The 24,107-nt window shown below is 39.4% G+C and overlaps 1 protein-coding gene and 1 pseudogene across 1 annotated transcript in view; one reads left to right on the plus strand and one right to left on the minus strand.

The window, feature by feature from the left end:
- Positions 1–24,107, plus strand: part of IL1RAPL1 (interleukin 1 receptor accessory protein like 1) — a 1,482,206-nt gene that overhangs the window by 1,177,051 nt on the left and 281,048 nt on the right. The gene's annotated exons all lie outside the window — the stretch shown is intronic.
- LOC111819101 (Fanconi anemia core complex-associated protein 24 pseudogene) lies at positions 575–8,519 on the minus strand (annotated as a pseudogene).

Raw genomic sequence — 24,107 nt, forward strand, 5'->3', positions numbered from 1 at the left:
TGATACACAGTGCTTAATTGTAGGTTTGTTTTCTTTAGATGTTCATATCCACCACCTGAATTCAGCTTTAGAAGACTTTTCCATGATAGATGTAGGTTAAGGTCACGTATTAAAATCTGCCCAAGCTGGCTTTCTGCCGAGTATAAGAATCCCGAAATTAAACTGACTATCTTCAGAAACCCTGGTGGTGTAGTGGTTAAGAGCTACAGCTGCTAACCAAAAGGTCAGCAATTCAAATCTTCCAGGGGCTCCTTGGAAACCCTATGGGGCAGTTCTTCTCTGTTCCATAGGGTCGCTGTGAGTCAGAATCGACTCGACGGCAGTGGGTTTGGTTTTTTGGTTTCTCTTAGGAAGATTCCCCAAAGGCCCTTTTCATCCTAGAAGAATGAGCACAGTGCCACCTGGTGCCCACTAACTTAAAGACCTGAACCCAGAGAGTGAGGCCCAGTTTAGGCTGCACCTTATCTTTTAGTAGTTGCTGTGAGAGGAAATAGATTTTCTTGGTTTTTAAATACGAAATTACATAGTGTGTAGTCTGAAGGAGAAAATATAGTAGATGCCATAAGGCAAGCCGTCACCGGGACTGTGTGAAAAACGTGTGAATTTGCTGTACTACTGCTTGTACAACGACTTGCTTCAGTTCTTGGATGGATGCATTACTTAGTTGTTAGATACTTGGGAATTTCTGAAGCAGAAAGGGAGCTTTAACTTTTCCAACTCCCAGGATCTGCTGCACAGTTTGAAGGAGGAATGGCTTAGAGAGCAGAGCATGTGTCTTCCTGAGAAAAGTATTCTTATTGGGCTCTTTGGTTTGTTCTTGGACTCACTGCCATGATGAGGCAGGACGCTTCCATCTGGCTGGCCACGGGAAGCAACACCATCCCAAGGTGCAGCACAGTAAACTTCTGTGAAGCTGGGAAGTACTGTTCATTCATCTGTGTCTTTTCAACTAGTACAGTCCCTTGAAGATTACTGGAATTTCTAATCCGAGCAAGCCTCCTTCTGTAGCCATTTCCTGCCACCGAATCGGCTTCGGTGATATAAAGAATACAGGATCTGGTAGACAAGTAAAAATGTACCGGTGTCAGGTGATCCTCAAAAACGAGTTTAATTTTCCCTTGCATCCCCTGCACCAGCTGTGACCTATGCCATTTCTCACTGGCCACAATGTGCCCAAAAGGCACGTGTATGGGGCCTGTGTCATGGGAGGCGGTCCTTTCTATTGGTGGCCTGAATATAATGAGGGAAATGCAAGATGGCACTGGAGCAGGCTCTCATGCACATGGCCCCACATTGTACTCGAAGCCTGGGCCTCTTTGACAGGATCCTGTCTGGAGAGCGTCCTTTAAAAGATGGAATCATTTGCCTAAGTCTAAGAATCAGGAAATTCCTCTCCAAGTGGCCGTGTCCCACATTTTCGTCACCTGCCTGGCCCCTGATACCCCAGCTCAGTCCATGCTGTGGCTCATCAGTCCAGACCAGGGCAGGGGCCGAAACAGCCAGGATACCACCTGGGCCCCCAACAGAGGGATTCCAGCGACATTACAAAGATAGACTATGTCAAAACACGTTGCCATCGAGTCAATTCCGACTTACAGCAACCCTATAGAAGTGGTTTAAATGAGTAAATGGATTTATGAGTTTTCCCTACATTAAAAACTACAAATTATATCACCTTTATATTTTTAAACATTATGCTAAAATCTATGTTAGTATATTGAAAAGAAATTGGATGTGTTTATTCCTATTGTGACTTACTGTCTAGTTATATACAGTTTATAGTTACACACCGCATAGCTGTTTGCGGATATAAGCTAGTTCTTGTAGCTGAACTACCTTAAATAAAGAAGATACCAAAACCAAAACCAGTTGCCGTCAAGCTGATTCTGACCCATAGTGACCCTAGAGGATTGAGTAGAACTGCCCCATAGGGTTTCCAAGGAGCAGCTGCTGGGTTCGAATTCCCAACAATTTGGTTAGCAGTGAGCGCTTAACTACTGTGCCACCAGGGCTCCAAATAAAAGAGGATAACCATAAATCTTATGCTGATAACCTAGTTTGCTTTCTGTTGGTGAGAAGTGGTGTTACCCTATTCCGACATTAGGATAGTGATAGCAAGCATGGTTCACTTCAAATAAGATTGTGAATTAGGTAAAATCTGAATTGGGAACACTTAAAGTACAACTCTTGATCCCCAGCCCTCAACTCTCATCCCTAAACAACTACGTAATCATCTCTTCTTTCTATATTTTATCAATATATTAACTAAAAACTAAGGTGCTATCCAAAATATCCATTTATGAAAGAACAGCAAATGACTTAAGGTGACTTAAATGTTCCAATTGAGAATTTATAAGGAAAATACAAGATTCCAAGGGAATGAAGCCATACATAGCTAGCATATTAAATGAAAATAGATGCTTATGAAAGAGGACCAGAAACTCGTACATTGGAGAATGGTATCAAGACTCAAAAATTTTTTAATAGATCAAAATAATGAGTTAAATCTGATAAAGGAGGTATTTATCAAGTCTACATATGAAATTCTACACTTAGGTTCAAAAACTCTATTGTGTAAATGCAGACTTGAGTATACTTATATTGTTAGGAGTTAGTTGATGATGACCACATGTAAGTGTGCTGTGTCTGCTTAAACATTTCATGGATACACAGCCCATATGAATAGAAGACAGTTCCAAATCAAAGGAGAGGGTGGATTCCTTGTGGATTCTGCACTGGTGCATTGTGTTAAAATTAAGATGGGTATTGATAAATCAAACTGTATTGTGATGTGAGTAACTAGGTTGATGAAGGATCTGAAAACTCTTACATGAGAGTGAGTTGAAGGGCTAGAGAGGATATTTATACTGTAAACAGGAGACTTGTACCATGGACAAATGAGTTCAAATACTTGAATAGCTGTTACATGGAACCAGAATAAGGTTAATTTGCTCCATAAATCAGAACCACTGAACTTTTGAAAGTCAGGTTTCTTTCAGTTGAACCAAAGTTAATTTTTTTAGCCAATTAAATTATCTAAACATGATGAAGCCTCAATTCTAATTTGTAGAGGAGCTTCGTGATTTGAGTGGAAGGCTAAACTAGATTCCATCAGCTATTCATTTAACAAATATTAAGTGCCTGCAACATGCAGGCACAACGCTAGGTGTTGAAATTTGTTTTAAAAAGGGTCACTCATCCTTGATGGCATGTGACTTTATATTTTAATCTGTAAAGAAAATATTTCTTATAGTCATCAATATTTAATACATATAAATTTTGTAATAAACATAATAATTATTACAATATTATACATATGAAATGGTTTTCACTTTGTACTAAATCTACAGTTCTGTACCAAGTACAGTGGGTAATCTGAAAATACAGATGGGACTTGATTAAATTTTAAGAATGTACTGGGCAGTTGGGTTAATTTGACTAGAGCAAAGGATTTTCTTAGGGGAGGAACGAGAAAAGTGATCCGATAAAGTGGTTGTTGAAGAGAAGCAGAGAGTGGAAAAGGCAGAGAAGTGATCCGAAAGTGTGGTTCCTAGACCAGCAGCAGAAGCATCACCCGGGAGCTTGTTAGAAATGGAAATTCCTGAGCTCCACCCCAGGCCTACTGAATCAGAAACTCTAGGGGCGGAACCCAGCGGCATGAGTTTCAGGATGCATGCTCAAGTTTGAGAACCCCAAAGCACTTGACTACTAACTGAAAGGTTGGTGGTTGGAACCCATCCAGAGGCACCGCAGAAGAAAGGCCTGGCGATCTGCTTCAGAAAGTTCACAGCCTTGAAAACCCTATGGAGCACTCTTCTGCTTTGCAGCCTACGGGGTTCCCATGAGTTGGTATCAACTTGACGGCAACTGTTCTTTCTTTGTTGTTGTTTTTTTTTTGGTTTGTTTGTTTGTTTGGTATAGACTGCTAGTGTGAAGAAGAGTTTAGATATGATTTAGAAGTCAATTCATGGTCACTGCACATCCATGTGGAAATGAAAGATGCAGAGATCCCATAGCTTCTAGTAGTAATGTGATTTATTGACTCATGTATTTAATGAATAACCCAGAGAGTACTTAAAATAGCCAGTGTTGAAACTCGTTTTGAAAAAAAAAATCATAGATATAGATTTTTTTTTTTAAGTTTACATCTACCATTCCAAATGATAGAGCTGGCTATCGTTGTCTGCCAGAAACAAGGTCTATATATATTTTTTTTTTCACAGAGAATGAATTCTTTCTTCCTCTAAAACAGTGTTGGGTAATGTTCCAGAAAAGTAATTACAGGCCAGTTAGTAAATATATGCTGAGACAGTAGTGTGCCATATAGCAACAGCTATATGTCTGCCACTGCTGATTAATCAGCTCAAGAGCAGATTTTTTACTTACTATGAGATAAGGACTCCATTAAGAACAAAATCTGCATTTCAGTTACTAAACATATTCTCCCACTGTTTTCATCTGTATTTGTGTATATTTTCTTTTCTTTTGTTGCCTAATAGAATGACAATCACTTTTTCACCTCCTGAATTCCTCCTTTATTTTGTAGGCTTGTCAGGCCATAAGAGCTTATGAAAGTTTAGGGAGTTAGAAATCAAAGTCAGTTCCATCTCGTTTTCATGTAAACCAAACAGTAAATTATTTTATTGTAACAGCCTATCATTTTGGACCTAAATTACAGTGAAGTAGTTTGGAGATCTCATAACAAAGACAGAATAGTCTATTATGTAGGACTGTTTCTGGAAGTTTGATATAATTCTCAGTTCTAGGACATTTCATATAACATTTTAATGTATTGGTTTGGAATGAGACAGTCATGATCTGCTGGACTTTCTGAGTTTATTTCTCTCTAACCTTAATTTGCCAAAACTAGCTAAAAACCCATTTTAGAATTTAGCTTCCTCAGATTCTAGGATGAATCCTGTTCGAGGTCAGGAAAAATATAAGGAGCTCTATGCCTGGAAAAGGAAGAGTCACCACTGAGTCAACCTTGCTGCTTATCCTCTTCTTATGTTATGCTTCTGTTCTGATAATAAAGTTCTTGCCTTGCCACTGAGATCAGGACTTTTCCTCATATCCAGCAAGCTGGTCTATAGCTCTGCCTTGATTCTCAGCCTTGCCCTCGAGTTCATTTCAAACAATATAATTATTTCCATAATCCCCAATCTTGCTACCTCCACAGACACTGCCTGTATACTCAAACAGGTTCAGATAATTTTGTTTCCAGGTACCCCATTTGATTCTCCTCACGTATCTTGGGGCATCCTCCTTTGTGATCTAAAGGATTTGTGTGGATATCTTCCTGTTTTTGGCTGCTGGAAAATTCCTTGATTATCAACTGTAATAGATACTGTTGGTATCCCACCCAGATGCTCTTAACCTGCACATGAGCCCATCCCCAGCTGCTGGGAGTGTTAGGTTATAACTCATAACTACTCTCCCTCTTTTCTGGAGAATTGCCTCAGGCCAATAGTTCTCAACTAATTAGGTTGCATCTGAAACACGTAAAGGCTTACTAAAATAGATAGCTGGTCTCCACCTCCAGAATTTCTGATTCAGTATGTCTGAGGTGGGGCCTCAGAATTTATAAATTTCTAACAAGCTCCCAAATGGTACTGATGCTGGTGGTCTGGAAACCAGCCACTCTTTGGTCTAGTCCAAATAGGAGCTGCTTTGTCCCAGGAGGCTATATGTCCCATCTGCTCTTCTCAGGGCAGAACATGGTCAGTGACTGATAGCCACCAGCGTACAAAAAGCTGATCCTCTTGCCTCAAGGTGGGACTGACTAACTCTATTGTTTTATTCATGCTCCAGATCTGCCTGGTGAGATCAGAATTAAACTGGTCACTGTTGGAAACCACATCCTGGCTTAGCTTTTCTTTTCTACCCTATCCTGATTCCTTCCCTCTTCCTTCTCCTTACAGTACTCTCTCAGTAAATTACTTCAACAAAATCTCTATTTAAGACTATGCTTCTAGGGAACACGGCCAGAGCCTTGTATCTATCAATCTCTGGTTTCCAGTCACTTCATGTTAACTTATTGAACAAACTTGTATTGAATGCTTTTGAATGTACCAGGTAATATGTGGTAGGTGGGAAATAATAAAGACCCAATCTCTCTCTTCAAGCTGCCCACCATGTAGTCATAGATAAGTAAACGTGCAATTACAACATGATTGATACTATGCTGCATCAGTGCTGAGAATTTGAAGCCATAGAAGCTTCCATCTGAGCCTTGGAAGGTGTCATTGCTGTGTTTTCCCAGGGTAAAGGGACTCTGAGATGGATATTTGTGGATAGAAGGTTCATTGGGGCATATTCCTGGAAACACCAGTGAAGAAGGGAGGGGAGAAGAACTGGGCAGATGAAGACCTCATGTGAACCCATGGGGCTCTCCAGAGAGGGACTGTCCCTTCAGAGCTGTTCAGGATTAAGGAGAGGGATCAGTCAGCAGATACAGGTTTTCCACTGAAACAGGCATAACATTGGGTGAAGGATTTCATTTTGGCTGAGGGACTCTTGAAGAGGGACACAGCTGCAAGGTATAAGCCAGTTTTCCTAGCTGCTAGGGAAATAGGTGCCTCGATCTTGAGTGGTGGACCACAGCATTCAGTACAGAGAGTAGATGGGTCCAAGAAAGGGTCAGTCCTTGGCCATTTCATCCCAGAGCCACGGAAAGTGGGTTGCATACCGTGAAAAAAAAAAAAAATTCAAGGATCCAGCAAGAAGAGTTTGTACATATATATGCATTAAAGTTGGTCCCTGGAGACCTTTGCTTGTGATCATCTAAGTAATATATACTGGCTTCTCACCAGATGGTCATCAATCCTAGTCCACTCAGTGGGACTTTTAATTGAGTTTACTTTTAAGCACTAAATTTCTCAAACATCACAAATGCTAAATGCAAGGTAGACCTGAGATTTCCTGAAAATATTTCCTGTAGGCAGACCTGAAAGAGTTCCAAACCTTGCTGAAATGACTCTCAGGAGCAAAGCAGCAGGTAACAAATCTGCAGACAAGCAGTGATATTCAGAATAAACATATGTGGGCCAGAGTTTAGAGGCTAAAGCTAATTTGATGAGAAAGCTGTTGCTATTCGTGTTTACTTGAATTAAATGTATTCCAAGTAGCCAAAGTCCCAGCCTAATGGTAAATAGTCTGGCTGCAGAGCTGAGCATGTTTGATGCTGTTCTCAGGGTCACCTGAAAAGGAATGTGAGTTACCTGGATCGAACAGAATTGTATTCAGTATGTTCTAATGTGGTGATAAAACGTGAGAACCTAATTAAAGAGAACTGATTTGAATTTAAAATTGTTTATTTTGCAGTACATCTATGCCAAACATTGATATTGTTCATTGAGATGATAACAACATATAGTTTGTAAGAGGAACATAAAACCTTAATGAACAAAAGGCAGGCTATTAATAAGTCTTCATAAAGTTAATCAGATACTGTTCAGACAACAAAAGACTCAAGTAGCCTCATATCTACCCAGAGTAAATGCAGTAAAAATGCACAACTTTTATTTTCCATATTGAATGCCAGCGATCCCGCCCACGCACACACTACAAGAGAATTAAATATGTCCACATCTCTCCTTGCAGTAGTTGAAATCTGTCCTGATGGAAAGGCCTCTGGCAATATTATGAATTAGCATGAAAGACTAACAGACTTGGCCTCTAGAAACTATCTCCCCTCTGAAATGCACGTTTAAATTACTTCATGGCAAGGCCAGTGACATTCAAAGATTGAGAATGCGGTGAGAAAAATCAAAATGGTTTTACACTTCTGGGAAGGTTTTTCGCCTGATCAACATTATGTGAACATTCTGCTGAAGAAAAGAGTAGTACCAAACATTTGCAACCAAATTATTATAGAAGAGTAAACCACTTGTATGCCCCTTATGCTCTAGTCTAGGGATCAGCAACCGTGGCTCTTGTGTCAAATCCAACCGACCACCAATTTTTTATTCAGATGAAATTTACATCACATTAACCATTTTAAAGTGCACAATTCATTGGCATTTAGAAAATTCACAATATTATGCAACCATTCCCTCTATCTATTTTCAAAACATTTTCATCTCCCACACCACTCATTTTTGTAAATAAAGTTTTATTTGAACACGGCTATGTTCATTTGTTTATGTATTGTCTGTGGCTGCTTTTGTGCTACCGCAAGAGTTGAGTAGTTGTGACAGAGACCATATGGCCTGCATGCCTGGAATATTTGCTATCTTGTCCGTTACAGGATTTCTGCTCTGGTCTGTTCTAGTCCAGTGGATCCCAGATTTACTGATGATAAAAAATCGCCCGGGTTGCCTTTTAAATCTACAGCATCTCAAGCCCCTACTTTGGAGACCCTGATTCAATGAGTCTGAATGAGACCCAGAAATTTGTATTTTTAACTGAACTTTTGGGAAACATTGGTCTAGTTATTTTACTCTCCAGTTCTCTTGAATACCATTTTTATATTCACCAAGTCCACATTCTATGTCCCTTTTCTTCAAATTCTTCCCCATCTTCCCACAAACATGGCAAGATACAGACCAATGTATTATGTGAAATTGTTGCTGGTGAGGTTTGCTAGAAGCAGAGCTTGTGAAAAGGATTTGGGTGCATGTTAGTTATTAAGGGAGTGCTCTCAGGAGTAAGGAAGTTATGGAAGCAGGGTGGGGGTGGGAATTAAGCAAGGACACCGTCTCAGCTGGAGATTTGCTTCCATCTGATCCCACAGAAACCTCTGTAGCATAGATTGGACCACAGAGTTGATCCCACCTTGAAGCAAGAGGGCCTGCCTTCAAGAGGGCCTACTTTCTGTACACTCTCCCCCATGCCATCAGTCAGTCATTTGGATGTAGGGTCCCCTTGAAAAGGGGACAGCTGAGAACCTACAGCTACAGTAACTGGGGCTTGTATGCATCTGCAACAAAGGGGGAACTTAGGAGGAAGGGGAGGCCAAAAACATCCAGTATACAAAAGTTAAACCCTGAAATGAATGAGGTTAGATAAACTTGGAATGTGCCTTTCAGAAAGTCATATCTGCAGTAATCTTTAAGGGATAATTTGAAATATGTTTTCAAATTAATAAATGTTTGGAAGTAGTAAATATATTTGCTAGAATTGAGATCTTAAGCCTTCTATCATCTTGGGAACATTAAGAGGAAAATATGTGTCAGGGAGTAGTGATTTCGCCAGCAAATAATCATTGTTTTGTTGATCAATGCCTTTGACAAGATACATGGTAAGATCTTTTGGTTGTTGTTACCTCTGTTAGGATGACACGAGGTTCTTAAAAGTTTGAATGCATGTAAACATTGCAAAGGTCCGCTTGGAATGGAACTATCATCAGGGAACAAATTCTCCTTAGTCTCTAACATTTATAGTAGATATACTAGATCCTAGAAGAATCCTTCAATAAAAGGTACATTACGGGAATGTAAAAAGAAGTTTAATACTCCATAATTATGGTTTACTTTCTAAGGAATAATAATAGCTACCACTTACTGGTAATCCTTCCAACCTGCAAGGTAGGCATCAATTCCCCAGTCCTCAAAGGAAACATCAGCATGGTTAAGTCACCCAAAGATATACAGGTAGTCAGTGGCAGAGTTGAGGGTTCTGGAGAAAGGGCTCCACGGGCCCTGTTAAAGGGTTGAGTCTTTCTTCTTTAACCTAAGTTATTTGAATAAACCTAGGACCTACAAGCCTAAAACAAGGGGTCTCTCAACCATTTCTAAGTTATTAATTCTTGGACTTTGCAAAATACAGCCTTAAAGCTCTCATGAGGAGTTAAGGGAGGGGGAAGAGAGAGGAAAAGGAAAACGTAATATGGTGAGAGTTGCTCTCCTACTATGGTCAGACCAGTCTAGTTCTCAGTTTCAGACTGTTTCCTCTCTGAAAGATGAGCAAAAAAGCAACTGTGACCCCATGGAAGGTTGTGTGACCTGAGAATCAGCAAGGTCCTCTCCGCAGTCCTGCTGATCTGAAGGAAGTGTGGCAGCTAAGGGAAGGAGGTGGAGAGTGTTACATTATTTTATGGAACTGGCAGAATGAAGTTAAAAATGGCACCTAGAATCTTATCTCACTTTATTCTGTTTTCTGTCTCCTTGAGGAAAAGTTGCCTTAACCTTTTCTTGAAGTGAAAAGTGTGTGAAATAGGAATATTTCCCCCAAATAACTTAAGGACACTTTTCAACAAGTTTTAAACAGAAAAACAGCTAACAAGACAAGGTTGTTCAGAGTAACTGTGCTTTTGTAAGTTAGTAACAAAAACGGAACTTTGATTTCATCTCACATGTTTCGAGAAAAGGGAGCAAAAGGCATTATGTGACACTCAGGGAGAAAAAGAGAGAACTGGCAGAGTCCAGGATTTTCCCATGATTCCACTGTGAATGTGAGATTCCAAACTAAACCCAGTTGACTCCAAAGCCAGTGCCATTTCCAATTTGCCACTCCAATTTTATACAACTCTCCTTGGACTAAGGCCAGAAGAAGCATCCCTGGAATTGACCCTCAGCAGGCCATCACCAAGTCAAGGCCCAAGAACCACCACAGGGGAGGAAACCAGAACACAACGACCAGGTTTAGCTCCAGAGTTCCCTCCTCCATGAAGCCTTTCCTTCCTCTCTCTAGGTAGACTTAGGTGAGTTCCTGTTCCTTTTTCTATAGTGCATGCGCGTTCCTCTGTTTTAGAACTTGGTTCACGGTTCTACTTTTTTGTTTACCTCTTTTTCAAGTGTGCTAGACCCAGAGTTCTTCCAAAGGCAGGTTTCATGTTCTGTTCAACTTTATATGTATGCTCCATAAATTCATTCATTCATTCAAAATTATTTATTGAGTGCTACTATGGGGCAGTTCGAATTCACCAGCCACTCCTTGGAAACCCCATAGGGCAGTTCTACTCTGTCCTATAAGGTCGCTGTGAGTCCGAATCGACTCAACAGCAACAGGTCTGGTTTTTCTGGTTTTACTATGTGATAGGTATTGTTCTAGGTGCAGTGGATACCCAAATCAATAAAACAGACCAAAATTCTTGCCTTTAGGGAGCTTATAGTATAGTAGGGGAGAAAATAAGTAAAATATGTAAGTTGTAAACGGATAGGTCCTGGGGTGGTACAAATGGTTTACACTTGGCTACTAACCTAAAAGTTGGTGGTTCGAACCCACCCATTGTCACCCCAGAAGAAAAACCTGGCGATCTGCTTTCATAAAAGATTACAGTCAAGAAAACCCTATGGAGCTCAGTTCTACTCTGTAGCACATGAGGTCACCATGAGTTGGAATCAACTGGACATCAACGGTTTATTTATTTATTTATAAACTGATAAATGCTGTGGTCTAAAAATTAGACCAGGAAAGGAGACTTGAATATTTGGAGGAGGGCTGAAATTTTAGATAGGATGAGGGAAAACCTCACTGAGAAGGTGACATTTGATTAAGGACCTAAGGAAATAAGGGAGGTAATCTGTAGATAGATATCTGGAGGAAGAGAAGTCCAAGAAGGAGGGAAAACGCAAAGATCTGTAGATAGGAGCATCAAAGGAACTACAAGGAGTCTCTTTGGGCTGGAGTGGGGTAAACAAGGGAGAAAGTAATAGGAGATGAGGTCAGAAAGGAAAGGACAGAATAGGGGAAGAGATCATGTATGGCCTTGGAAGGCACAATTAGGACTTTGGCTTTTACTTTGAACCAGATGAGGAGCTGTTGGAGGGTTTTGAGCAAAAGGGTTATGTGATCTATCAGTTTTAACAGGGTCACACTAATGTTTAATTAATTAACTAATTAACCATGGATCCAAGAAACATGTAGAGAGATTGAGTGGGAGCAATGGGTCAAACCCTAAGTAGATAAGTAGAAGGCAGATACAATAGATGAACATAAGCCTGTCACGCTTAAAGTCTTGAATACTCTATTACCAACATAGCTAATAGCCAACTACAGTAGGCAACGTCAACCTAGGTTAGGGGGTGTGGGCTATACATATAGCAACTGGCTAGGTGAGGAAAACAGTGACAAGAAGATTCATACTATCCTTCTCTCCAGCACCAAAGACTGGACCCTATTTCCTTGTATGCTATAGTGCACAGTAGAGAGCTCTGCACCACTTGATACTTTCCAACATGCTTTTTGAGGATTTGCTGCAGTCTCTTTTCTTTAAATAATTGTTGAGTACTTTCTTGGCCAACTCACAGTATAAAATCCTTCAAGTGCACATTCACAAAACAAGAGAAGCTGCTAGAAATGTTTGCAGTTCAGAAAGAATTAAAGTATGAAGAGAAACTGAATAGCAACCATGGATAACACTACCACCACCATAGAAGAACTGAATATTAAAGGAGTCTAGGTGAATTAAAAGATGAAGCCATTTTTAACTCCATTTAATTCATGTCTAATTTCACTCCTAAGTCACAAGGCTAAGATTTTTAGTTTAGTAGAAAATATTGAGTACAACAGAAGCTGCAGTATCTGAATAGTGCGTGCTTTTACAGTACTTTGGAAATGCATATGTGAATAGCCATTTCCATTATGGTGTAGGCAAAATCCTGAACGCCACACCCCATTGCAAATCATCAAGAACAATTTTGCTACAAGAATATATGAGGTTTGAAAAATGTCAACACAGAGTTGTAGTGAAAAACAGGTAAAAATACTGAATTAAAAATCTATTTGAAATAATAATACTTAAAAGAATGGCAATATAACATAATTAGAATACTTATCCAATATATTTTTAATCACTCTCTGTTTTAAATCCAACTTTGCTTTTTTTGAGAATGAGAATCTTAATTTTTATGTTATATTTACTAATTTATATTATGTTTATTTGTATTTAATTTATAAATTGCCTATTACTATCTTAGGAGTGAAATTAGACATGAATTAAATGGAGTTAAAAATGGCTTCATCTTTTAATTCACCTAGAATCCTTTAACATTCAGTTCTTCTATGGTGGTGGTAGTGTTATCCATGGTTGCTATTCAGTTTCTCTTCATACTTTAATTCTGTTTGCCCAGTTTTCTCTTGGTATATTCATTTTTATCTTATTGATTTGTGTAAACATTTTATAGTTAACGACATCAACAATGCATTACATTTTTCTGATTTGTTTTTTGCCTTAAAACTTCAATTTAAAAAAGTAATTAAATCTGTATTTTTTCATAAAAATTCTGCCTTTGCAGATCTGTTTTAGAAAGGCCTTTCTTACCTCAAGATGAGATAAATCACCTATACTTTCTTCTAGAGTTTTTTAAATTAACTTCCATGCATCTGAATTTTTTGTGGCCAATATTGTCTTTTCTTTCTTTTTCCAAATGTATAGCCAATTTCTTCAAAGCATTATTTGAGAGATTAATCCTTTCTTCATTGATTTGAGATGCTGTCTGTAGCAAGTAATTCTTATATATGCTTGGTCTGTTTCTAGACTTTCTTTTATGTTTAACATCTTGGCTCTTGCATCAACACCACATCAATAACATTCTTTTCGTTATTATAGCCTTGATTTACTTTTTGATATCTGCTTCTGCAAGCCTATCAAAACTTTCTTGGCTATTTTTGCACATTTAATTCCTCCAGACTATTTTGGCACGAGTTTAAAAGTGCCATTGGGATTTTTGTTAAGATTGCATTCAAATATTTTGATTAATCTGGGGATAATTACCAGTTTTACAATATTCTTCCACCCAGAACATATGCTTTCTCTGTTTTTCCAAGTTTCTTCATTTCTCACCATAAATTGTTATTGTTGTTTCTTAATGTAGATCTTGCACATTGTAAATGCAATTTTTTGAATTACATTTTCTAACTTTTATTCCTGGGTATGTAAGGAAGCTATAGTTTTGTGCTATGCATTATTTATTTTAAAACTTTTCATCAGACTGGATGGAATAATGTTCTTACCAATTTCAATGGAAATATAAATACAAAATCAGCACACTTATATTCCCAAGGATTTTTAAAAAAATTTTCTTTGATAATAAATTATTCCTGAGAGCTTTACATATGATTCTGCATTTCTTTTTGTGTGTGATTTATTTTACTTCCCATCTGTGGCTAAGAGAACAAAGGAAAAATGGAAAACAATATGATTAGTGGTAAGAGTCACCAATAGTTTTTAGAAAACGAAACTGCTTCCAAATGAGATAATGCGTGTTTCCAGATGATTTAGCTACCAGCAAGTGGGAAATAATGAAGAAAATAAACGTCAATGTCATTACGTTATTTCAAGTTTTCTAAATCAAGCAAGCAGTATAATATGTATTTGCCATCAATTAATATGAAGATGTTAGTATGCCTAAATGATACTCTCCCTAGTGTTGAGAGAGGGGCTGCAAATCAATCAGAGATCCATGTGCTCCTAGTTCCTTTTCTTTGTACCTTTGCTCAAATTTTCTCCCTAACAGATGCCGGAGGAACACTGACCACTCCCTCAGGAAATCTCTGTAGTTACATTCGCACCAGGCCTCAGTATAAATGAATTGTAAGCTATTCTTCTAGCCCTCTAATTAGACTTTCCAGTCTAATTGCAGGAGAGGAAATCAAGGGAGATCAAATTTGCCCAGATGAACAGACTTGAGAATAATTACAAAGCAATACATTGACAAGCCGGCATGCTCCTGGGAGTAGAATTGAACCTTCTTCTGCCTCAGTTAGATTAGCAGATGGGGATAACAATATCTGGTCTACCTACTCCACATGCCTGTCCACTTGTTTTAAAGGAGAAAATTCAGATAAGCATGCTGCAAGGCAGTCTGTGTAATATTTAATTATTTAGACTCTAGAGTCAGATGTAGGTTTAAATCCTGACTCTAAAAAACCCAAAAACCAAACCTGTTGCCATGGGTTGATTCTGACTCATAGCGACCCTATAGGACAGAGTAGAACTGACCCATAGAATTTCCAAGGAGCGGCCGGTGGATTCGAAGTTCCGAACCTTTTGGTTAGCAGCCAAACTCTCAACCATTGGGCTACCAGGGTTCCAATCCTGACTCTACCACTTATAAACTGCTTACCCTTGAGCAAATATCTTTAACCCATTAAGACCCAGTTTCTTATTTAAAAAAATTAGGGTAATTATAGAACCTACTGAATCTGGTTGTTTTGATGATAATTGAAATTACATTTGACGATACCATAATTACATAAGATAAATGAGATGCAGGGCTTATCCTAATGCTTGATACATAATTAGCATGCCATAAATACTATTGTTAGTATCCCTGCTTATTCCCCAAATTGTTTTAAAGGATAAAAGAGTCTTACTCACTTTTTAAAGAATACAGAGCATTATTCAGAAAAGAATGGAGATTCTAAAAAAAAAAAAATTCCTGGAAATGAATTTTGAAAAGGATTTTGATGGAAATCTTGTATTTACAGTGAGGAAGACAGAATATATATGTGTATACTGGCGTCTTGATTGAGAAAATGTCTCAATCACTGACAGTGGATTTATGACCACTAACCATAGCACACAGTACTGGCCGTGAATGCACAAAATATCGAAACAGCAAGCACAAATGGAGAAAACATTGAGGGGTATTTTAGGTTAATAATACATTTTGGAAGGGTTCCCGGGATGCCTTTTGATTTAGCTTTTGAATGTATAATGTGAAATTGGCATTTGTACTCAATCAGTTCCTCTCGTCCGTAGAATTCTTACAGTGATTCTGGACAAAACTTAAAGGACATAGTAAGACTAGCACAGCCTCCTCTCTTTGTTCACTAATCATTTGTATACAGGGCTGAGCATGTAAATGAGTGTTTTACAAAGTACAAGAAAGAGAATGAGACCCCGATCACAAATACTTACATGGAGAAGTTTTAATTTATTTTTTTTTTTTAGGTTTCCTAAAGAAAGAAAACCCTCCATTGAGAAGGGAGTGCATGGAAAAAAAACAAGGAATTCAGAGGCAGGTTGACGTTTTGAGGTTAAACTGAAAAGATGCCTTCATTGCAATGAGCGCTTTTGACATCTGTCGAAGGTGGTTACACAGTCATTGGCAATGACTGCATTTTCCCGGCTTGGGGTTCACAGGGCTTTGCAGCACTATGTTATTCAGAACTAAATAACTGTTGTCACTGCTCTATAATTTGGCCATGAGATGTCTGGTTACTTTCAGACAAAAGAAAATGTCTCATAATAATGGGGTTTTGTATGATTCTGCTCTTTCTTTCAGATTTAAAACAAAAAAAAGTAAGGATTTATCTCTGTTCACGTTGAGGAAGAAAATAAGCTTTAAAAAGTTTTACTCCTCCCTCCCTGTAGCAATCCTTGGCTGGCGTTCCATCAGGGGGAAATGTTACCTTCAGCATATTCTGCGTATGAAATAGACAGTGCCATATGCTTCAAATGGTCATAATTGTGAAGGATATGGAAAGGAGGCATCTTCCTACTGTGTTTCATTTAAATGCGGAGGGAAGAAGCCCCTTGGGTAAATTAGCACTTGGGGGATTTAGCAAAAGTGAATTAACGATAACAGAGTCCCCTAACACATCTATTTGATGATCTTGCAAGTCTTATTCCAGGTTATCTGGGATACTACCCTGCTTTGGGATGCCATGGGGTCATTAAAATGTGAGACAGATTCTCCGGAGCAGGAAAACTAGATGAATCTTGACTTGAAGACAGTATGTCTTGCTAAATAGCATTTCCTTCGACCACATCTTTCCCTTGGTGCTAAATTTCTCTCTTGCACATTCATCTGAGAAAACATAAGAGATGACTGTGAATTTCAGCTGCCAAAACAAAAGGCCCATCTTGCATCGGTGGCAGTCGGGGTTGCTGGAAAGACTCTTTCCAAGCAATTAACAAGTGCTGTCTCAAAGACTGAATATATAGATGATGTTTTTATTTATAAATTGATATTAAAGGCTAGCCTCCATTATGTCACCAGAATATAGAAAGGAGAAATGCAGACAGAAGTTATGTGGTGACTACATTTGGGAAAAATATGAGTCCAGCATCCCTTATTATGGTTCTGTTATACATATGGTCACCATTAGTTGGAACCAACTTGAGGGTAACTAACAACAACATAACATCTCTTATATATAATTTCATAACCAAAAATAGCTCTGAAAAAAAAAAAGTATTTGCGGTAACTCATTCAACCCAACTGAAATGAATTTGGTGGCAAAACCTTACCTGACCTGATGTGATTTATTTATCTTTATTTACCTCTCTTGGTGTGGCTGTTCATATGTTGTGCTGCAGAAATGTGGTGTGTTTGATCACAAGGGCTGCCCTAGACCCCAGAGAAGGTCATCTATGGAATATGTACAGTGTAGAAAGAGGGTCAGCAAAAATGAAGGAGACCCTCCATGAGATGTATTGACACAGTGGGTGGCTACAGCAGTAGGCTCAAACATACCAACGATTGTGAGGATGGTGAAGGGCCAGGCGATGTTTTGTTCTATTGTACATAAGGTCACTATGAGTCAGAGCTTACTCAATGGCAGCTAACAGCAACTTTTATAAATCTGACAATGTCTGAATTTTGGAACAGGAAATTCTGAATATTGTAACAGACAATATATAATGCGAATTTCTCTCTACTATGTGACGTATTGTGCTAACTGCTTTACCAACTTTAACTCAAGAATCTTCACAACCTCCCTGAGAGATACGTATTTATAACCTCCAGTTTATATTGGGGAAACTAAGGATTGGAGATGTGAAATAAGTTGCTTAAGGTCACTCTTCTGGTTATGTATTGTTGCATAATAAACATCTCTAAAATTTAGTGGCTTAAAACAACACTTGATTGTTATCGCACACAGTTCTGTGGGTTGACCTGGCTCAGCTGAGTGGTTCTCACTCACGGATGCTCTCATATAGGGGCTGGAGCTGGCATCATCTGGAGGTGTCTTCACTCATTTGGCTGGGATAGCCAGAACCCCTCAAGACTGCTAAGGCATCTCTCTCTCCAGGTGGCCTCTCTCTGTGGCTACATTATTCCTCCCAGCAGGGTTGCCTCAGCATTGTAAGTTCTCTTACATGGCCGCTGGTGTCCCCTAGGCTAGAGCAAGCATTCCAAGAGACAGGAAGTGGAACCTCCCAATCTGTTAAGTCCTGGGCTCAGAAACTGGTACAGTGTCACTTCTATTATGTTCTATGCGTAAAAACAGTCAGAGAGCTCATCCAGATGGGGCATAGACTCCAACTCTCCATGCAGGAATGGAGCCCATTCAGCTCATAAGTGAACATCTGGGACTTGAATTTAGGTCTGCCTAGTGCCAAAGGCCATTCACAGTGGAGTAAAGCCTGCCTCTCACTCATTCCTCCCTCTGCATGCAACCCCCACTTTTTGGGGTTCTGTTGCTCACTATTCCTTTTTTTCCCTAATCATTTTACTATAATCTCTTGCCTCTACTGGGCTACCATGTAAGTAGGATACTCTGAGGCTGTTGAAATGGAGACCTGTGGTATATTTAAGGGGATGGGTAAAGGGAATTCCAACCACCTCCCCACTGCCCCAGAACTCTAATACATTCCTCCTACTAAAATGTAATAAATGTATTATTCTTTCTGTAAATATATGCCTCAACTCCTAGCACAGTGTCTGGCATGCATTAGCCCCATTCCTGCAGCACAAATGCGTGCATGGAGCGCCATAGTTCAGCACATATGCTCCCCAGACATCTCACTTATGACCTGTCTTTAAGTCTGACCTCTATCCAACCAAAAAGTTGAGGGTGGAAGAAATAGCTGGGTTGTGCTTGTTAGCCGACAAGGTTTTTTGTTTTGGTTATAATGAGACCTTGAGCTGTTTTTGCCTTTGTGAATTAAGCTTCAGAGTCTGGCCAACTTGGAGAGAAGTAGAGGGGATCTTGAGAATTGAGGTTCCATGCTGATTTGTGTAGAAATGATCACAGTGCTGTTCAGAAGGCGATGTGAGGCACTTGATGTCCCTTTAGGGAAAAGTCAAGGCTTCACTGGGATTTAGCTAACTGGCAGTCATGACTTTGAACTCTATACTCATTTGGCCAAACCTATCACATGTATCAAAATAACATGGTTCTTTTCAGGGGGCTTTGGGAGAGAGAACCATGGCATGCAACAGTGCTGATAAAATCCAGCTGAACAGCAGCGCTACACTAGTCAGCCTTCCTCAGAGACATCTGATGTTTGCTTTCCATTTCCTCTCTTCCCCCAACCTTACCTCAAGGATGCTGAACATACAAGCAGCCATCCTTGCTCTGTCTTCCCCAGCCTCCCAATTACTAAGCTACTTCCTGTTTCTTAAACAAACTCCGTGGTTTTCTGACTTTCCAGATTCTCTTGTTAAATGAAAACTACTGATGGCTCCTTCCCATGAAAACGACTGTCACTGCCTGGAACATTCCTGAATTCTAGGTCATTAGCACAAGGTATAAACATCACATATGGCTTTTTAGGGCTTACCCCTCTCGTTTGAGTAAAGACCCTGTAGTGGCCGACAGTATTTTCTAAGCCAGAATAATGACCCAAGAGTCATGTTACTATACTACAAGCACCAGGCGAGAACTTGCTGCCTTTCTAGTCATAGAATTGTTACATCTCGACATGGGAGGGCCTTAGGGATCTTTTCATCCAATTGCCTCATTTTATCTGCTACAAAACTGAGACCCAGATAGTTAACACTCTCTTCCTACAAATCTGCATTGACAGTGAGACTAGAATCCAGCCCTCCTGATGCCTCCTAGCTCAGCAACTTTCCGCAGTGCTGTACTGTCTCTCCCTATGCTGTATTCAGATCATTCTTTGTCCATCGTCATATCCCAAATGTTCTACTCTGTCCCACACCTGAACACCTCTGTAATTTATAATCCTATCACCTCGAAGCTATTTTTAATTTTTTAGGCCTCCTTAAGGGGGCAGTGGTGGTTCAGTGGTAGAATTCACAGTTTGCATGCGGGAGACCTAATAAGATTCAGGTTAATGCACCTCAAGCTTATGTCACCATAAGTCTGTCAGTGGAGGCTTGCGTGTTCCTATGATGCTAAACAGGTTTCAACAAAGCTTCCAGACTAAGACATACTGGGATGAAAAGCCTGGCAATCTACTTCCAAATATCAGTCAATGAAAACCATACGGATTACGATATCCAGATTCCATTGTACTTGGGGTCACCATGAACCTGGGGCCAACTCCACGGCAGCTAACGACAATAATACCTGTTGCCATCGAGTCAATTCCGACTCATAGTGACCCTATAGGACAGAGGAGAACTGGCCACAGGTGAGAGACAGTGACTCTGTTCCAGGTGTCTCCTTGGCAATCTCAGTGAGGGAGCTTCCAGGAAACAGTAATCGTGCAGGATGAAAGGTCAGTGCACCTGTCTTCAACCCTTCTGTTCAATCTAATAAACTTGCCTTTCTTGGGAAAAAGAGGTTGGAGTTGGTGTTTTGCTTTTGGCAACTGGGATCTGGGGTCAGGGAGCTGGTCAGGTGCTCTGACAGCAAAACTAGAATTTCATCTCCCCCAGGAGGGGAAGTCTATCTTTCACAGATCCTTAGCACACTTGAGGGGTCCCTGGGTGGCATACATGGCTAAGCGCTCAACTACTAACTGAAAGATTGGCAGTTCAAACCCACTCAGAGATGCCTCAGAAGAAAGTCCTGGTGATCTGCTTCCAAAAGGTCACAGCCATGGAAAACCCTCTGGAGTGTATTTCTACTCTGACATACATAGGGTTGCCACGAACCAGAAACAACTAAACGGCAATTGCTTGTTGCTAGCACACTTGAGAAACATTACGCTGAACACTAGAGCTTAAGTTTCCTGCAATTGCAACCCATTTAGAGAGCAAGGGCTGAGGAAGGAATCTGGAAAGGAACCCGCTAAAAGGGTCTTAAAGCAGAACCTGCAAACATTAGAACTAGGACATAAATTCCTTTTGTTCAGCAATACATCCTCGACTCCCTGGTCCGTAGAGACCCCTTTACTTCCTTCAGCCAGCTAATCAATCCCCAAAGCAGGTATATGCAGTATTGACTCTTGAAGGCAGCAAATTTTGTTTTCTTTACTACTCTAAATTTGAGTATCATACTATTCAAAAATTGTTACTATCCTCAAAATTACTGGCAAACTTAGAAGGATAAGGAACAATAAACAGCCTAAAACGAAACCAAACCAAATTCGTTACCATCAAATTGATTTCAACTCATGGTGACCCCAGGTATTACAAAGTAGAACTGCTCCATAGAGTTTTCAATGACTAATCTTTACAGAAGCAGATCTCTAGGCCTTTCTTCTGCAGCACAGTTGGATGGTTTCAAACTGCCAAGCTTTAGACTAGTAGTCGAGTGTGAACCATTTGTGCCACCCAGGGGTCTTAACAAATAGCCTAAATTTAAACAAATCTCACTAATTGAGTGATACTATGTGGTGGGAAGACAGGTGAGATCTTAATCTTCCTTAGAAGTAATGTGTGAGAGAATTTTGTCCATTGTCATCACTTTTCCTCCCCTTGCCCTCTCTCCCACTTGTAGCTGTTATAGTAGATAGAAGCAGGCCATATAGGATATAATTATTCATTTGGTCAAAATTCCACTAGTTCTCATTCCTTATCTAAAAATTTGTTACTGGTTAAAAGTCAAGCTCCATTTGTGGCTCCAGATCCTTCTCAATGTGACTTTAATCTTTCACTCAACCATCAACTCACAGCACTTTCCTTTGATACATACCTTCTATGCCCTAACTATCAAACTAACTGAAAAATGCATTTCAACAAATGGCACGTGTATTTCCTTCAGTGTAATGCACTTCTCCTTTGCTCCTTCCTGATAAATTGTTATTTGTCCTGTAAATTCCATCTGACTTGTTTCTCCTTCTGCAAGAATCTTGTCTAGGACATTATGATATCTTTCTGTCACATATTCTTTATGAATACACCTAGGAGAATGGCTCCCTGGCTGATCTTAGACCCAGTGTAGTTTTAGTTTCTTTGTGTTCTTCTTGTCAACTCTCAATAGTGATACCCAACAGGCTTTCCCTTTCACAATAGTTGCCAGAACTTTCAGAACCAAATTTGTAGCTCATCTGTAACCAAGAGTATGTATTTTTGTAATTATGTCCCTGGCTCTGTTTTATGAGTCAGGCATTTCTTTAACTTTCAAATTTGATGTTTTGTCTTCTGTGTATTGTTTTTGGGAATCCTTTGGAAATATTTTTGGAGAGAGAAGGAAGGAAAGAGGAAAGGGAAAGAAAAGAAGGGAAGAGAAGAAAAATAAAGGGAAGGGAAGAGAATCCAAGCTCAAAAGCTATCTCCTTTATGATTCTGTCCCCTGGAAGAATTAATCACTTTCCCTCTGAACATTCCTAGCTCTTTGAATATGCCTCTGTTATAGAACTTGTATCACTGCCTGTCAGTTCTTTCTTTTGACTATTTTTTTTCCGCCTACCTGACTGTGAATTCTTAAAAAAAAAAAAAAAAAAAAAAGCAAGGACTGCTTCTTACTTTTCTTGGTACTCCCGGCTTCTGATTCAGTTTCTGGCTCAAGTAACTGCTCAGTATATGTTTATTGAGTCAACAGTAGCTGAAATAGTTCCAGAAATTTAATTCAATCCCATAAATTGATTTAACTAATTGGAGTTCTGTTTAAGATTTAGACTCCTTGTCTGAATCAGACTTCTGACCTTCAGAACTTTATATGTGACTAGCCACAGTCATGTTTTTCATAGTACTTACCTCCAACTGACTTTTAGCAAATAACCTGCAGCTTTATTTAATACAAATCAGATCATATTAAATATAATTAAAAATCTCTCCATGAAATAGGATCAGACCCCATTGGGGTACCACAGAACACAATTATACCTTCATGGCTTATGCTCTTTCTAACCAAATTCTTTTGTGAATATTAAAGTCTGATAATCTTTTCTCAAAGTTGATATCATCCTATAAGTAATGCCATACACCAAATGGGAATTAAGAAACCATTTTATTATCTCTATCTTGGATTATTTTTCTAAGCAGAATCATCAACAGTGATACATACAGGGCTTCATTTGAGTTTGAAGCCAAATCAGTTGCATTGGTATAGTGGTTAATTATATTCATTTTCTTTAACAGATGATGAAGTTCTACAATATGACTTTGATAAAAGCATCCCAGTGAGCACCAGGCAGGTTCAAACTTCCTTTCTTTGCAAGTTGAAGCAGGTTTGACCACTGAAAGCTTTGTGCATTTTGGTCTTCCAGGTCATTGCTAGGGTAAATGCCTAAAATGCTATTTGTAACATTAGAATAGGAATAGTCTTAAGAAATTATTATTGATTCTGCTGTTTCTCTCTGTTACTAGGAGAAGTCATGGATACAGAAAGAGAGAAGGGAGTGTTATTAGTTGAGGAATGGAGAGTCTTACACGTTGTTTTTCAAGTTGGGAGAAAAGGATTCAAAAATTCCTTCAAAGAGTCATGGGCACATTGTCGTGTAAATACAGGGATATGCAAGAGTGATTTACTCTCACTCAGATGTGTGTTACATACACATACATTCACACAAGCACAAGCACATGTGGGTCAGCGCTGCCTCTGGTTAAATCATTATGACATCACAGTAGTCACCAATAGTGACCAGACAGGGAAGAGTGCTACCCAGAACGACCTGCTAAGCTAGCTGCAGATTCCCAGCTTGTGGGCATGCTGCCTTGCAATGTTCAATAAAAGAAGTAGAAAACTAACCAATATCTGCAGCAGGTGGTATCTGAAAATCCACCTCCTAATCTAGTCAATAACTGCAGTTCTTTCCAAAGATGCATAGTTTCCTTGACAAGGTATCTGATAAGGTATCTTAACCATTTAGTGTTCAATGTCCTGAAAATAGCAGAGGTTTTAGCCAGATTAGGGCAAGCTACCCTTCCCTTTTACGTCTCTTATCCCTCAGCCTCAGCACCATCAAAAACTGGAGGGCAGGGTAGAGAAGATTATAAAGTAAGAAGGGGAAATTTAAGGTTGTGTGAGAAATACGACTTATTTTTCCCCAGATTCCCAGGGGAAAACCCCTGTCTTAAACCTCTTACAAGGAGCTTCCTTCAGGTTGCAGCTTCATTTTCTCGTCTTGCTCTACATTCCTTGTGGTTAAATCATCCCTCTTAGGTGATGTGTCGGAATCGACTCTACGGCAGCGG

The sequence above is a fragment of the Trichechus manatus genome, unplaced genomic scaffold (assembly GCF_000243295.1).
Source record: "Trichechus manatus latirostris isolate Lorelei unplaced genomic scaffold, TriManLat1.0 scaffold00269, whole genome shotgun sequence".
NCBI classification, from domain to species: Eukaryota; Metazoa; Chordata; class Mammalia; order Sirenia; family Trichechidae; genus Trichechus; species Trichechus manatus.